Here is a 14,187-nt window from a genome sequence, read left to right on the forward strand (position 1 = left end):
TGTGTGTGTGTGTGTGTGTGTGTGTGTGTGTGTGTGTGTGTGTGTGTGTATCTATGTTTCTGCTCAGGTTTGGAGTCTTTAAATTTTGAAACTTATTTTCTTTTTTTAAAATTTATTAAATTGTTTTTAGTTTTCAACAATCGCTTCCATAAGCTTTTGAGTTTTAAATTTTTCCCTCCTCCTTCCCCCCCTCCCCCCCAAGATGGCATGCAATCTGATATAGGCTTTACATATACACTCCTGTTAAACATATTTTCACATTAGTCATGTTGTAAGGAAAAATTAGAACCAGTAGGAGGAACCACAAGAAAGGGGAAACAAAACAAAACAAAAGAAAAAAATAGCAAATAGTATGCTTCAATCTGCGTTCAGACTCCACAGTTCTTTTTCTGGATGTGGATAGCATTTTCCATCATGAGACTTTTAGAGATGTCTTAGATCCTTGCATTGCTGAGAAGGGTTAGTAGTTGCTGTTACAGCTGTTGCTGTAACAGTGTGGCCGTTAGTGTGTACAGTGTTCTTCTGGTTCAGCTCTCTTCACTCAGAATCAGACCATACAAGTCTTTCTAGGTTTTTCTAAAGTTCACCTGCTCATCATTTCTTACAGCACAATAGTATTCCATTCATATACCACAACTTGTTCAGCCATTCCCTAATTGATGGGCATCCCTTCAATTTCCAGTTCTTTGCCACTACAGAAAGAGCTGCTATAAATATTTTTGTACATGTGGGTCCTTTTCCCATTTTTATGATCTCTTTGGGATACAGCCCTAGAAGTGGTATTGCTGGGTCAAAGGATATGCACATTTTTATAGCCCTTGGGCATAGTTCCAAATTGCTCTCCAGAATGGTTGGATCAGTTCACAACTCCACCAACAATGTATTAATGTTTCAATTTTCCCATATCTTCTTCAATATTTATCATTTTCCTGTTTTGTCATGTTGGCCAGTCTGATAGGTGTGATGTGATACCTCAGAATCATTTTGATTTGCATTTCTCTAATCAGTAGTGATGTAGAACATTTCTTCATATGACTGTAGATAGCTTTAATTTCTTCATCTGAGAACTGCCCGTTCATATCCTTTGACCATTTATCAATTGGGGAATGACTTGTAATAACCTAAAATTCTGAAGTGTTTAAACCAAATAGAGAATTGTACTTTTCAAGGCTGTGAATGGAACAAATAAGCTTTTTGCCAGTTATCAACATTGATTGGGTCCAAGATGCTAAAATTGGGTGTTTTATTTTACATTTTGACTCATGGTGGTTGTTGGTTAGTAAAAATATTTCTTGAAGGTTGTGAAGTTGGCTTTTTCTTCATGAACACAGTTTGTAAGATTAATAATGGCTAACACTTCTGTAGCTCTTACTATATGCTAAACACTTTGCAATTATAATCTCATTTGAGCTTCACTACAGTTCTGGGTTAGGTGCTATTATTCTCATTTTACAGATGAGGAAACTAAAGCAGACAGAGTTCAAATGACTTGCCCAAGGTCACAACTAGTGTCTGAAGCTGGAAACTCAGGTCTTCCTGATTCCAGACCTAGTGCTCTATCCACTGAAATTTGAAATGTAACTTAACCTTTTTTTTTTTTTTAAACTGAAATATGTTTTACCTGGTTTAATGTTTTGGTTGCAAGGTCTCAGAAGTCCATGTCTGTGGATCTTGGTATAGTTTTTACAGTCTAAAGCAAGGATCAAGGTGCCCAAGAGACCTTGTGGCTTGTCAGACTCCACATTTTTAAGATGCTTGTTAGCAATTATATAACTGCCTCTCCCATCTGAGCGAATTGGGCACACTTGTTTAAAGCCCTAAAATAGACTTGACCGTGTGTAGTGGCACCATGGTGCATAAAGTGCCAGTCGTTGGGAAGTTCATTCGTTTTCAGTCATGTCTGACTCTTCGTGACCCTGTTTGGGGTTTTCTTGGCAAAGATACTGGAGTGGTTTTCCTTTTCTTCTCTAGCTCATTTTATAGATGAGGAAACTAAAGCTAAATGAGGCTGAGTTACTTGCCCAGGGTCCCACAGCTAGTGTCTGAGGCCAGATTTGAACTCAGGAAGACTCATCTTCCTGATTCCAGGCCCAGTACTGTCTCCACTTGTGCTCCAGTTGGGAGTTGGGAAGACATGCATTCAAATCTGGTTGTGTGAAGGACCCTGGGCAAGTCACTTAGCCTCATTTAGCTTCAGTTTCCTCATCTGTAAAATGGGAATAATAAGAGTACTTGCCTCCCAGGGTTGTTGTAAGGATCAAATGAGCTAATATTTGTAAAGTGCTTTGCATACTTTGAAGTGCTATATAAATGCTAGCTATTAACTATATGAAACCAAAAATATGGTACATGTAAATTGGCAGTAATTCTTTAAACTTATTTTTAATTGATGGTTTTTGCTTTTATATCACATAATATAGTATTTTTGGCTTTAAAATTTAAGTCCATAGGATTTGAGTTTGAGGTTTGTGCAGAAAAAGACTGATTTGTATTTTTAAAATCTCCTTTTTTTTTGGCAGTTGGGGTTAAGTGACTTGCCCAGGGTCACACAGCAAGTAAGTGTCGAGTGTTTGGTCTGAGGCCAGATTTGAACTCAGATCCTCCTGACTTCAGGGCCAGTGCTGTATCCACTGTGCCTCATAGCTGCCCCTAAAATCTCCTTTAGGTTTTCAGTTTTGGATGTTACATTGGCTATAGTAAACCAGTTTTGCCTTTTTATGTTGGTTCTGGATAGAATCCACGTTTAGCCTGTGTTATAGTTTAGTGTATGGCTGTTCTTAGAGAGAACTCACATTTATAGAGTCCTTTAAGGTTTCGTTGCCTCAGCTCCCAGAGGTAGATAGTATAAGTGTTATTATGACCATTTTTAAACCAACAAGCATTTATTAAGTACCGGGTAGAGTACTAGGTGCTGGGAGTACAGAGACAAAACTGAAGCACGTCCTACCTACCCATAAAGAACTTATGTTTTTTCAGAGGAAGTAACATATCCACATAAAAGTAGATTGAACATATGTACAAAGTAAATACAAGGTAATTTTGGAGAGGGACCCACCAGTATTTGGGGTGTTGAGAGGCTTTATTCAGGAGGAAGTGCTTGACCTGAGATTTGATTCAGATCTGTGGATGGGGGTGTAGTCCAGGCCCTGGGGTCACTTGTGCAGAGGTAGAGAGAAGGGAGAAGGAATGTGATGTCAGGGGGACAAAGAGGCAACCAGTTTAGCTGGCTTGTATGGTATGTAAAGGGAAATAATGTGTGATCAGTCTTGAAAGAGAAGGTGAGGCCAGTTTGTGAAGGCCTTTGAATGCCAAATAGAGGAGTTTGTAGTTGACCTTAGTGGCAACAGGGAGCATCAAAGGTTCTTGAGAAGGTGAGTGACATGGTCAGACTTGTATATTAAGAATATTACTTTGGCAACTATGTAAATTGGAGAGGGGCTAGATTGGAGGCAGGGAGATAAATTAGGAGGCTACTGCAATAGTTTAGACAAGTGGTGGTGAGGTCTTGAACTGAGATGGTGACTGAGAGGAAAGAAAGGGATGGATACAAGAGACGTAGAGTTAGAAACAATAAAATGTGGTACCTGATTGGATGGGGATAGAGGTTGAGCGACAATGAAGGTTGAGGATGACTATTTGGTTTCAAAGCTAGGTGACTGAATGGGTGTTGGCGCCCTAAACAGTAATGTGGAAAATTAAGAAATAAGAGAAGACTATGGCTCAGAAATTATTTGCCTGTGATCACACATCCAGTAAGTGAACCCAGATCTCCAGCATGCTGTGACAGTTTTATGTGGGACTGGGATATCACTGTCAGAATAACAAAGGGCATTAGAAATTAACAGGTGTCAGTGAGTTAGATGTTTTTGTTTGTATGTCATTCAAATGCTTTCATTTGGTGTCAGCATTCCCAAACAGTGGCAGGTGAAGATACAGGGTCTGGGCAAATATAAGATAGTTTTAGTCTACTTAGACTCATGGGATTATTGATTTAGACCTGGAAAAGACCTCCCTTTGAGGTCATATAGTCTAACCCCCTTCTTTTGACACATGAGGATCCTGAAGCCTAGAAAGGTTAAGTGACTTCCCTTCCAAATGTTTTATCAGTATAATATATTATTCTACTCCTTGCCCCTCTGTCTTTTCCTGACATTTCATGTTTTATATTAAAAGGGATCGGGACTGGACTTATAATTTTATTAAGATGAGCAACTCCCAGATGAAACTTTCATCATCATTGGTAGTCACATTATTCACAATTTAACTGTTATTAATATTCCTTCAAAAATCATATTCTGAAGAGGCAAGAAGGTGGCACAGTGGATAGAGCACCAGTCCTGGAATAAGGAGGACCTGAGTTCAAATGTGATCTCAGACATTGAGAAGTTATGTGATCCTGGGCAAGTCATTTAAGCACCATTACCTCCAAAAAAACAAAAAATATGTCCTGAGCAAAAAGAGTATCCTCAACCGTTGTCATTTTTGCCACCATGACTCCACTAAGGGAATAGTTCCTGTCAAACAAATATGTTTATTATTAATACATTGAACTATATTAACATTTTCATTTTATGTCTTAGGAGTGAATCCTTGTTTCCTGTTAACTTCCATTATGGTTAGAAATATGTTCCTATGTGGAAAAATCTCTAATATACTGCATTGAAAACTTTTAATAATGAATCTTAATTGATGGTCAGATTCATTCTAGTGATTGTACTGTCAAATCATAGAGCTTTAGAAAGCAGAGGCAACATTTTATCCTGGATAAGGAGCTGTCCTTGGAATCACGGAGAGGTCCAAGGTCAAATCTTACCTCTTACTCATACTGACTTGGTGACTCTGGGCAACTTAACCTCTCAGTGTGTGAGGTAACTCTCTTAGACTTTAAGTTTCAGAGAAGCTGCTGACCTGCGCTGATAGAAGGAGTTTCTTCATCTATGAGTTCCTTGCCTCACTGAAAACAGAGGATCTAGTCCTTATCCCTGGGTAGCTAGGTGACTTAATAGATAAAGTAATGGGCCTGGAGTCAGAAAGATCTGAGTTTGAATCCAGCCTTAGACACTTACTAGCTGGGTGACCTGGGCAAGTCATTCGCCCTGTTTGTCTCAGTTTCCTGTAAAATGAGCTGGAGAAAGAAATAGCAACACTCCAGTATCTTTGCCAAGAGAATCTCAAATGGGGTCACAAAGAGTTGAACATAATTGAAATGACTGAACAACAACCCGTTGTATAAGCTTGCCATCAACAAATATTTGTTAAATCAAGTTAGCAGGCTTTCTCAACCAATGGAATATATATATATATATATGTATATATGTAACTCAAAATATTTTCTTTAGAAGTAGTTGATGAATTAAGAAAATGACATCTTTCAATGTAGAAATAATTCAGGGTCCTCTTGTAATTTTATCAGCACATATAATACTTTTCCCTTGTCCTTTCCCTCATACAACATAAGAGGAAATATTAAATGAAGCTAAGCACAAAGTATTTGCTTCATCTATTTCTTTTCAGAGCCAGCTAATGGAAAAATGATTTAAATTGGGTCAGGACCACTTGTCTGCAAAACTAATAACATTGTTTGATTATTATTCGAGGGCCTTGTTGGGGGATAAATTTGCTTTGCCTTTTTCTGTGTGTTTGCCAGTCCAGATTCCTTTACAGAAACTGGCAGTTTAGTTTGTATGTTTCCCAAACCGGTCAGCCAGTCTTAATGAGTTCTGAATTTTGATTGTCTCTCTTCTTCCATTCCTCTTTATTGTTGCTGAGTTTTCAAGCATTTACAACTGAGGCTGTTGGTCACCCAGTCACTTCCCAGTTAGGGTTCGGCCTTGTGCCAGAATTTGTTGGGGACTCTCAGGGACTGAGTTTTCTGTGCTAACAAGTGAGCGACGGTTCTCAAGCAGTCTCAAGCTACAAGTGTAGCTTGTTGATCCAGTATTCTTGTCCAGGGGAAATAAATCATTGAGGATGTCCAAAGAGGGGTGAGTTTATTTTTCCTTTTCCTTCCACTTCTTCATTCATCCAAGATGTCATCTGTGTTGAATAGCAAGATAATTAGATGTGTTGTCAGAATGTTAATGTAGGGAAAGGCCGTGATGGAAGGAATCTTAGCCTAAAACTGACAACATTTCTTACGTGGGTTACAGCACATACTACTGATATCATTTTGAAAGAAAACATGGAGGATAGAGAAACAGAAAGGAATATAATTAGATACAAGCATGGCTCTTCAAAAACAGTGCAAACATTTGCTTGTGCTCCAGGAATCCAGTATAATCATTGGAAACATTCAGGGTAAGCTCTCCAGTGAATTTAGCAGAGGAAAAACGGGTATCAGAACATTTAAATTCAGTGTAGTTATAGTACATTTGCTACTGGAGGAAAAAAAAATAATGGTTGAATGTTGTAGAGTTTATGTATTTTTTTTATTCCTTCTGGGCAGATTGAAAATCCTTTATAAAGGAATTCCAAATTCCCCCTGCTTTGGAATATAAAGCATTTCTGTGGTTTTATGTTATTTTATAACTTTTTTTTCTTTTATGCTTCCAAGTCTTCTTGAATATACACTTCTTCTGCTCTCAGTGAACACCATAAATGAAAGTAGAATGTAACGCACTATCTCTTGTTATTTTTCCGTGAATTTTTGCCCTCGAGATATATTTTGATTTTATCTCCAGACAAATATTGCCCTGATTACATTGGACAAAACACTCTTAAATTCTCTTCATGTAGCAAAAATGTTTATGATTTAGCAGGGGTGTTTCTTGTAATCTTAGTTTTGTTTCTGTGAGGTATTTGAAAATTAAAATTATTAAATTTTGGATCAAAATAATTAAAATTCAGCATTATTTTTGGCCTCCATGACATGCATAAAGCATCATTTTGAGGGTTCTTTATTGCTAATATTGTCTTTTACTATTGTTTTTTGGGTTCTTTACTGCTGAATATAAATCTGCAGGTCATAATCCTTGTTGCAAAAATTATTAATCAAAGTTCTTGCTGTTGTACACATTTTCTTCTTGGTTTAGTAAATGTGATGTAAGTTTAGGAACAACTATATTTATATTCAGCTGCAGTCAGAATTCATGGGAAATGTTCAGTTTTTGCCTGATAAAAAACAGGCTTATCTAATTTTTAAAATATCTATTTTGAGGACTAGCAAGGATCATCTTTAGCTACAGTTTTAGAAGTTTTCATATTGTTTCTGATTATATAGCATTATTCACCGCAAGATTTAAGTCATTATCTTCAGATGCTTAGAAGATGCAGCTACTTGTTGAAGTGAAAACAATGTATTAGAAACCTCTAATAAGCAAGAGAGAGCTAAAGGGACCTATGTGAGCAAAGGGACAACATGTGGAGTTAGAGGCATTAGATTTTTCTTTCAGGTTCTTAGATTTTTATTTAGTAATGTGCTTTTTTCAGCTGTATCTTTGAATTGTAAGGACCATCATTTGATCACTTTGGGTTCTTCATTACTTTTTAAAAAGAGAGTTAGTGGTTCATTTTATGTTTTGGGATGAAAGGAATTTTTGTCTCTTTTTTCTGCTCTGAATTTACATCTAAGCTATTTTACCATGAAACAAATAGTACCATTTGACACCTTTGAAATGTTTTCTTTATATTAATTGGCAACTGTAGTTATTTAAAGTTGAGTTAGTAAAAATGATTCTAATTTTATGATGTTAACTCTCTAAATTTCATAAATCATAACTAAACAATGTCTTGAATTAGTACTCTTGTGGGAGGTATTGGGGAAATAGGGGTATTTCACTGCATGGAACTAGTAATGTGGTTTTGAAAAAAATTCAACTGTGTCTGAACTAGTCCTTTAGAATTGTTAGGTGACATATTTTAAAAGTTCTGTATTTTAGATAAGAGGTAAAATAGATGTGCACTATTTACCATAATTAGAATTTCTAGGGTTTTTTGGTTTTTTTTTTTTTGTATTGGTGGTAGGCATTGGAATATTGTTAGCCATGGTGTACTGGCAGATTTATGATTTAGGTAATAAAATTTTATGCCCTAATTCCTGTCACACAGAGTACAGTTTGTGTGGTTCTGTTATGAAGATTGTGCTACGTTTTAGAAACCTATTACTTTATCCTGGCTCTTGATTGTGAGATTATAGAAGAGAAAAGCAAGAATTTAGAGGGGGGCAGGGAGAGAAAAGCAAGGGGTGGGGAAACCTATACATACTAGAAGAAGGTAGGTAGGTTTTAGAGAAGTGAACTTCTCCCGTAGAAGTGTCAGTTTTGTCTTTCGTTTCTCCCCTAATTCATCATTGAGTTTCTCTGTATCCACCCAAGTTCTGCCTGTTCTCCTTCCCTCTATTCCCATGTTTAACTTTTTGAAAATTAAGGTTAATGGTACTATTCTAACAGTATAGTTAGAATTTCTTTAAAGAATTTCATGTAATTGGATAAAATGTCCCTCAAGATTGTGATGAGTTGTAGAGATATTTGAAGTTCTTATATCAATATCGTGTTAAATGAATTTATTTTAATTTTCTTCCAGATTTCTCTCCGAAGTAGAAAATAATATGTTACTAACATTCACAGTTTCCTGACTGCTTTGAATTCATTTTAAATGAATGGAATTAACAGAACTATTTCATATTTTCTTCTGTATTATTGATGATATATTATGGGATGTTTTGACTCTTATACTAGAGACTCTTGCAACATCTGAGTATGGCTTCAGTTCTCCTGGGACACTCAGATAAACAAGATGCATTTCTCCTGAGTATGTCCGCCTGAGAAAATTGCAAAAGAAATTTTTATAAGAATGGTATGCTAGGACAAATGAAATCAAAGCCTGATGGTTTACCCTTATGCTGTTGAAAGATTTTGAGTTTTATATCCTAGATAAATCCTTTTTGTTGCTTAAATGATAGTATTATAAAGAATTTTTTTTAAAAAAATGTGTTTTATTCCTCTTATTTTTAAATTATTATTTCTTTGAATAGTCATCTCTGATTTCCATACTCTTTCAAGGCATTTTATAGAAGTTATACCTCTGAATCATAGTGATTCCAAAATATTAAAAAGATTTGTCTTTCTCTTCCAAACTCACATTGTTGTATTTTGCCTATTACCAAGCATTTATTTAATAATATAGTCAGTCTCAGCATAACCTCTCAGCGTAAAAACTTAGTTTTTCTTTTAGTTTATCATCATCATCTCTGAATTTATAACTGCCCAATTCCTTCAGCCACTATAAAAGGCCAAGAAGACTTTCTCCTTCTTACACTGTTATTTTCATTTGTTGTTGTAATTACTGTTTTTGGGCTCTTTGCCAGGAAATTGTGACTCCTGGGCCAGTGGGAGGGGCTAAGGGTAAAAGTATATCATTGCCAAAGATATTCCATTCCAAATGGATTTATGTGGAGCAACAGTGATATCCAGTGACAAGTTAAATTAGCCACAGAGGTGTTTTCTCCAACTCTCTCAGTAGATTAATATTGAGGGCCCTGATTCAGACCAGAGACTTCTGAAGTTAGATCAAAGCAACAAAAAAAATTATATATTGTAGGGAAATTTAAAAAAATTTTGTAATGTGACTTCTAGAACTAAATGAACCAGACGACTTTCAAGAAGACAACCAGTGACAGATGAGGTAATGCTGTTTGAATTGTCATTTAAATCTTCGTACCATTAGGAGTTTGCTTCTTTAGTTTCAATTTAATAAATGGCATGTTGATATTTCAAGGAGAAAATACCTAGAACCCCTGCTTTATAAACAGATTGTCAACGAACTCATTATTTTTATTATGAATAGATGTATTTCTTTAGTTACAGTCTCCTATTTCCTTAAACTGCATGGAGATATGTTACTAAAAATATAACAGTCAAATAAGCTGTTCAATTTTGAATTTATTTGCCTTTATTGGCAGTGCAAAGTTTTATAGTGCTTGTGCATCTCCTGTAGGTCTTACAAATGTCTCTTTTTAAACAATTAGTTTTTTAGCTGTGAATTCCTGAGCCTCTGATGTTGTGCTTTATAGTTGAACATATTAGCGAGATAAGAATTTTCACTAGGACAGAAGCTGGGTTTTTTATTTTAAGAAACATTTTTCTAAAAGTAGTTACACTTAACATAACTGCATGGAAGTTTTAGCAGTTAGTGAAGTGGCATAAATGGGCTGGCATCAATAATAGTTGCTTTTGGTTCCATGTCTGAGGACTAAAGAAACCTTTGACTCCTCCAAGTGGGCATTAAAGGACAACAAACCGATCTTTAGTGTTCCACCATGGCAGTATTTACATTATAGTACAGTATCTACCACTCCTTTTTTTGCCATACTTAGGCATTACTTAAGACCAGGAAATTTTTAGCGTTACCAAAATTTGTATTCCAGATCTGCAGAGAACACAGGCTTTTGGTCAAGGTTACCCCCTTGTCTGACGCATTTTGGTACTTTTATATTCATAATCTTTTTGAGTCTTAGTTTGTGGAATTACTTTGTTTATTGCTATTCACTAGGCCAAAGCTATTTAAACATTTTTTTCATTTTATGTCTTTGTGTCTTAATTTAGGACACATTACCTGAATGGTAGTTTTGATTATCCTTTTCACACCATCCTTACTTTGGTGGTGGTGGGTGGGTGGGGGTGTGTGTGTGTATGTGTGTGTGAGTGTGAGTGTGTGGGTGTGGGTGTGGGTATGTGTGTGTTTAAGAAGCAGGAGTGGATTCACTTTTTGTTTCTTAGGTATGAAAACAAAAGTAACTTAGTTCTCAAAAATTCTATGAGTGAAGGTATTCAAGAATGAAAACCAAGCTGGTGTTGGACACTTGCTTCTAGACAGACCTTTATAAAAAAAAAGTCTTATTTCTGAACTCAAAGACCCCCTCAAAGCCTCAACACCCAAAGCTACTCTAGGATTTAAAAAAAGTTTATTGATAGCTTTTGTTTTTTTATATTACAGTCATTTGCTAATAAATAACTGTTCCCAAGCCCCCAAGTGAAATAAAGTGAAAAAACTAAAATATTACCAGGACAACTTCAGAGGGCAGAACAAGAGTATTTCAAAAAATGCAACGAGTAAGACAAAAATGAAAATCATGTGAAGTATAGTAGATATGTAGCAATGATGTCCACTTTTGAGAAAAAAATGTTTTCATACTCCTGAAATGTTTATGTTTATCATTAATAGAGTTAATAAAGTACATAGTAACTTGAAATGTGTATATTTATAACTTGGTTGCATTAAATACTTCTTTAGGAAGTTGATACCAGAAACTGTCCTGTTGGGTTCACTAATGACTTCTCTTTTTTTAGTTAAGCTACCTGAATGTACTTTAGTAAAGTTCCTTTATTTTTGCCCCCTATACTCCTGGTTATGCCTGCTGAGACTGGCTTTCATATTTCCACCCTCAGAAGGTTGAAGCTGATCTGTTAATTATATGATTTCATGACCCTCTTGCCAGATCATACCACAAGAAAGAAAAATCTTCAACTTTTTCCAGGCTCTTATTCCAAGTCTCGATCCCTGAATATTTTAAGAACATCAGCTGTTTAGTGTCTGATTAAGGATTTCATCCAGTTGGCTCCCTAGCCCATGTTTAAGAATCCCAAACTTCAGTCCTGACATTCACTGTGTCTCACTAGGGTTAGAATCTATTACCTTACGTTGAGTGATTATGTCACCTGTGTCATGTGTCCAGGGGAATTTGTGTGACTGAGAAGGAATGGTATTGATTATCAGTGCTGGTTGGATGGAGTTAAATGAACTACAGAGTTGTGTGATACCATGTATCTGTAAAGGAACAATTAGAGCCCTGACTTTTCTCTGAATAATTATTTTGGCTATTTAAAAACATTTGTAAGGGTGGGTCTCCATTGATTATCCCATCTCTTAAAAATAATTACCTTAGTTAGATAAGAGCACTTATTGATTGAACCAGTCAATCAGAATCAAGTATGAAAAGGGTCCTTGAATCATTCAAAGCCATCGTGAGAGAGACTTGTTCACAGCCTAAGAAATTTATTTTAAGAGAAAGAACTGTCTCAGAACTAGTTAGAGATCTTAAGAGTGTGAATTCAAGGGACTGGAGTATGCATGGCCTTATAGAACATCTCTGAGGAGCAGTGGTAGGGCTAAATTGTGGCAGAGGAAGGTCAATGGCACTATAAGCATCTCAAAGCATAAGAACCAGGCTGAGGGGAAAGCCTGAAGAAAAAGGTCAACTCGTTCTCAAACTTCCTCTCCCAGGGCCTGTTAATCCTCAGACCCTATGATATAAACTGTTGTTTCATTTCTAGTAAAGTGAATTTTGCCTCTAGCAAAGTGGCTGGAAGTTAACTAGAAATAGATACGAAAATAAAGTTAGGCAGAGAACCCAACCTCTACCTGAATGTTAGAAATTTTCCTAATTGGGGGCTCAGAGCTGTTGTGACTGAACTCATAACTTTTCATCTAAAATAAACTCTATCATTCCCTAGGCTTAATAGGATCTAATTACTATACCCATTTATCTCACTAAACAATGCAAATCTCCCTATTTAAACTAGCCATTACCTCTCTTCTGATGTAGAATTGAAAAACAAAGCAAAAAAGTAGGCTAAAAGGCCAGCCTTTGCTTGGGGTATAATATATGTTATAAAGGGTGTCTCAAAAGTCCTAGGTCAGGGGGGCAGCTAGGTGGCGCAGTGGATAGAGCACCAGCCCTGAAGTCAGGAGGACCTGAGTTCAAATGTGGCCTCAGACCAAACACTTGACACTTACTAGCTGTGTGACCCTGGGCAAGTCACTTAAGCCCAATGGCCTAAAAAAAATAATAAAAAAAAAAAGTACTAGGTCAGTTTTTAAGTTTAATAGCTTAAACTGCCCTAAGACTTTTGGGACACCTTGTATAAAATGACTTACTGGGCACTATTATTCTCTACAGGTATATGTACATATATGTGTATGTTAGTATGTATATATGTTTGTGTATATATATGTGTATGTGTGTGTGTGTATAAAACAAGGCACGTTATTAATATGAGGTAACACATATATGTTCTATATAATTCGATGTCCTGCATTTTTACATATATGTACATTGCATATGCATATATGTATAAATAATAGGTATATTGTTATTACATGAGATTGCAGATATATATAAATTTATACTTGTGTATAATCTATGTATATCTGAACTCTCCTATATAATGTATATATATCTATGTATGTATATCTATGTGTATGTGTATATATACACATGCATATACATATATGTTACATAACTATAATAATGATTATATCATATAATATATAAAATTATAATAATACAAAATATATGAATGTATATAAATCTTATATGAGTAATATGTTTGTAAGTTATGGGTATTGTTTTCCCTGCAGTTTTTTAAACCGTAGGCACAGGTAAGTTAGTCAGTTCTGAATTATAGAAAATTTACTTATGACAAGCTTTTTTGTCAAGGCAATTGAATGGGATTATTGGCTAATAGGTTTAGAACTAGAAGAAACGTTAGAGATTATCTAGTTCAGTCCTTTCATCTAGTTCAGTCCTTTCATTTTTAAGGGTGGGAAATGGTGGGCCATTGAATTGCCCAAAGTCACGCAACTAATAACTAGCAGAGCTAGGATTTAAACCCAAGTCCAGTGAGGCTTCTGTTGTGCCATACAGTCCTTTATTTCATGTATTTATTGTGTTCAGATTATTCTGTTGGGATACTTTGCTGAGACATGCTTTATACTCAGAGGAAAGGGAGATGGAACCAGTCACTAAAGGACAGTCTTCTATTTGATGTGCTTGATTTAATGCTTGTCCATAGAGACTGTTGTGGTTGATATTTGACATATGAGAATAGCTGGGTCATAGATTTAGGAGCTGGAAGAAAGGTCTTCTAGTGCAATCCCCTCATTCTGTAGGTGAGAAACCTGGGGCTTAGAAAGTGAAGCAGTTTGTTTAAGGTCACAAAACTAAAGTAGAGCCAAGACTCACTTCCATATCTCATGAGCCCAAAGCCAGTGGTCTTTTTACTGTATCATGTATCTCCTGATGGGTTAGTTTTCTTTGTGCCTTTAAAGTAACCTTCACAAGGTGGGGAACACAGAAATAGTCATGTGTTAACAGGTTTGGAGCTTGAGATAAAGAGCAGCCATACCCATATGAGACATGGCATTGATATTAGTCTGCCCCCTAAAATCCCTGATCAAATTCCTGTTCAT

General features: G+C 36.0%; 1 protein-coding gene across 2 annotated transcripts in view; it reads left to right on the forward strand.

The window, feature by feature from the left end:
* The window catches only part of NT5C2 (5'-nucleotidase, cytosolic II), a 101,161-nt gene that overhangs the window by 34,552 nt on the left and 52,422 nt on the right, over positions 1 to 14,187 (forward strand). The window lies entirely within an intron of this gene.

This window comes from Vombatus ursinus, unplaced genomic scaffold (assembly GCF_900497805.2).
Source record: "Vombatus ursinus unplaced genomic scaffold, bare-nosed wombat genome assembly UNPS02009205.1, whole genome shotgun sequence".
In the NCBI taxonomy this organism is placed as follows: Eukaryota; Metazoa; Chordata; class Mammalia; order Diprotodontia; family Vombatidae; genus Vombatus; species Vombatus ursinus.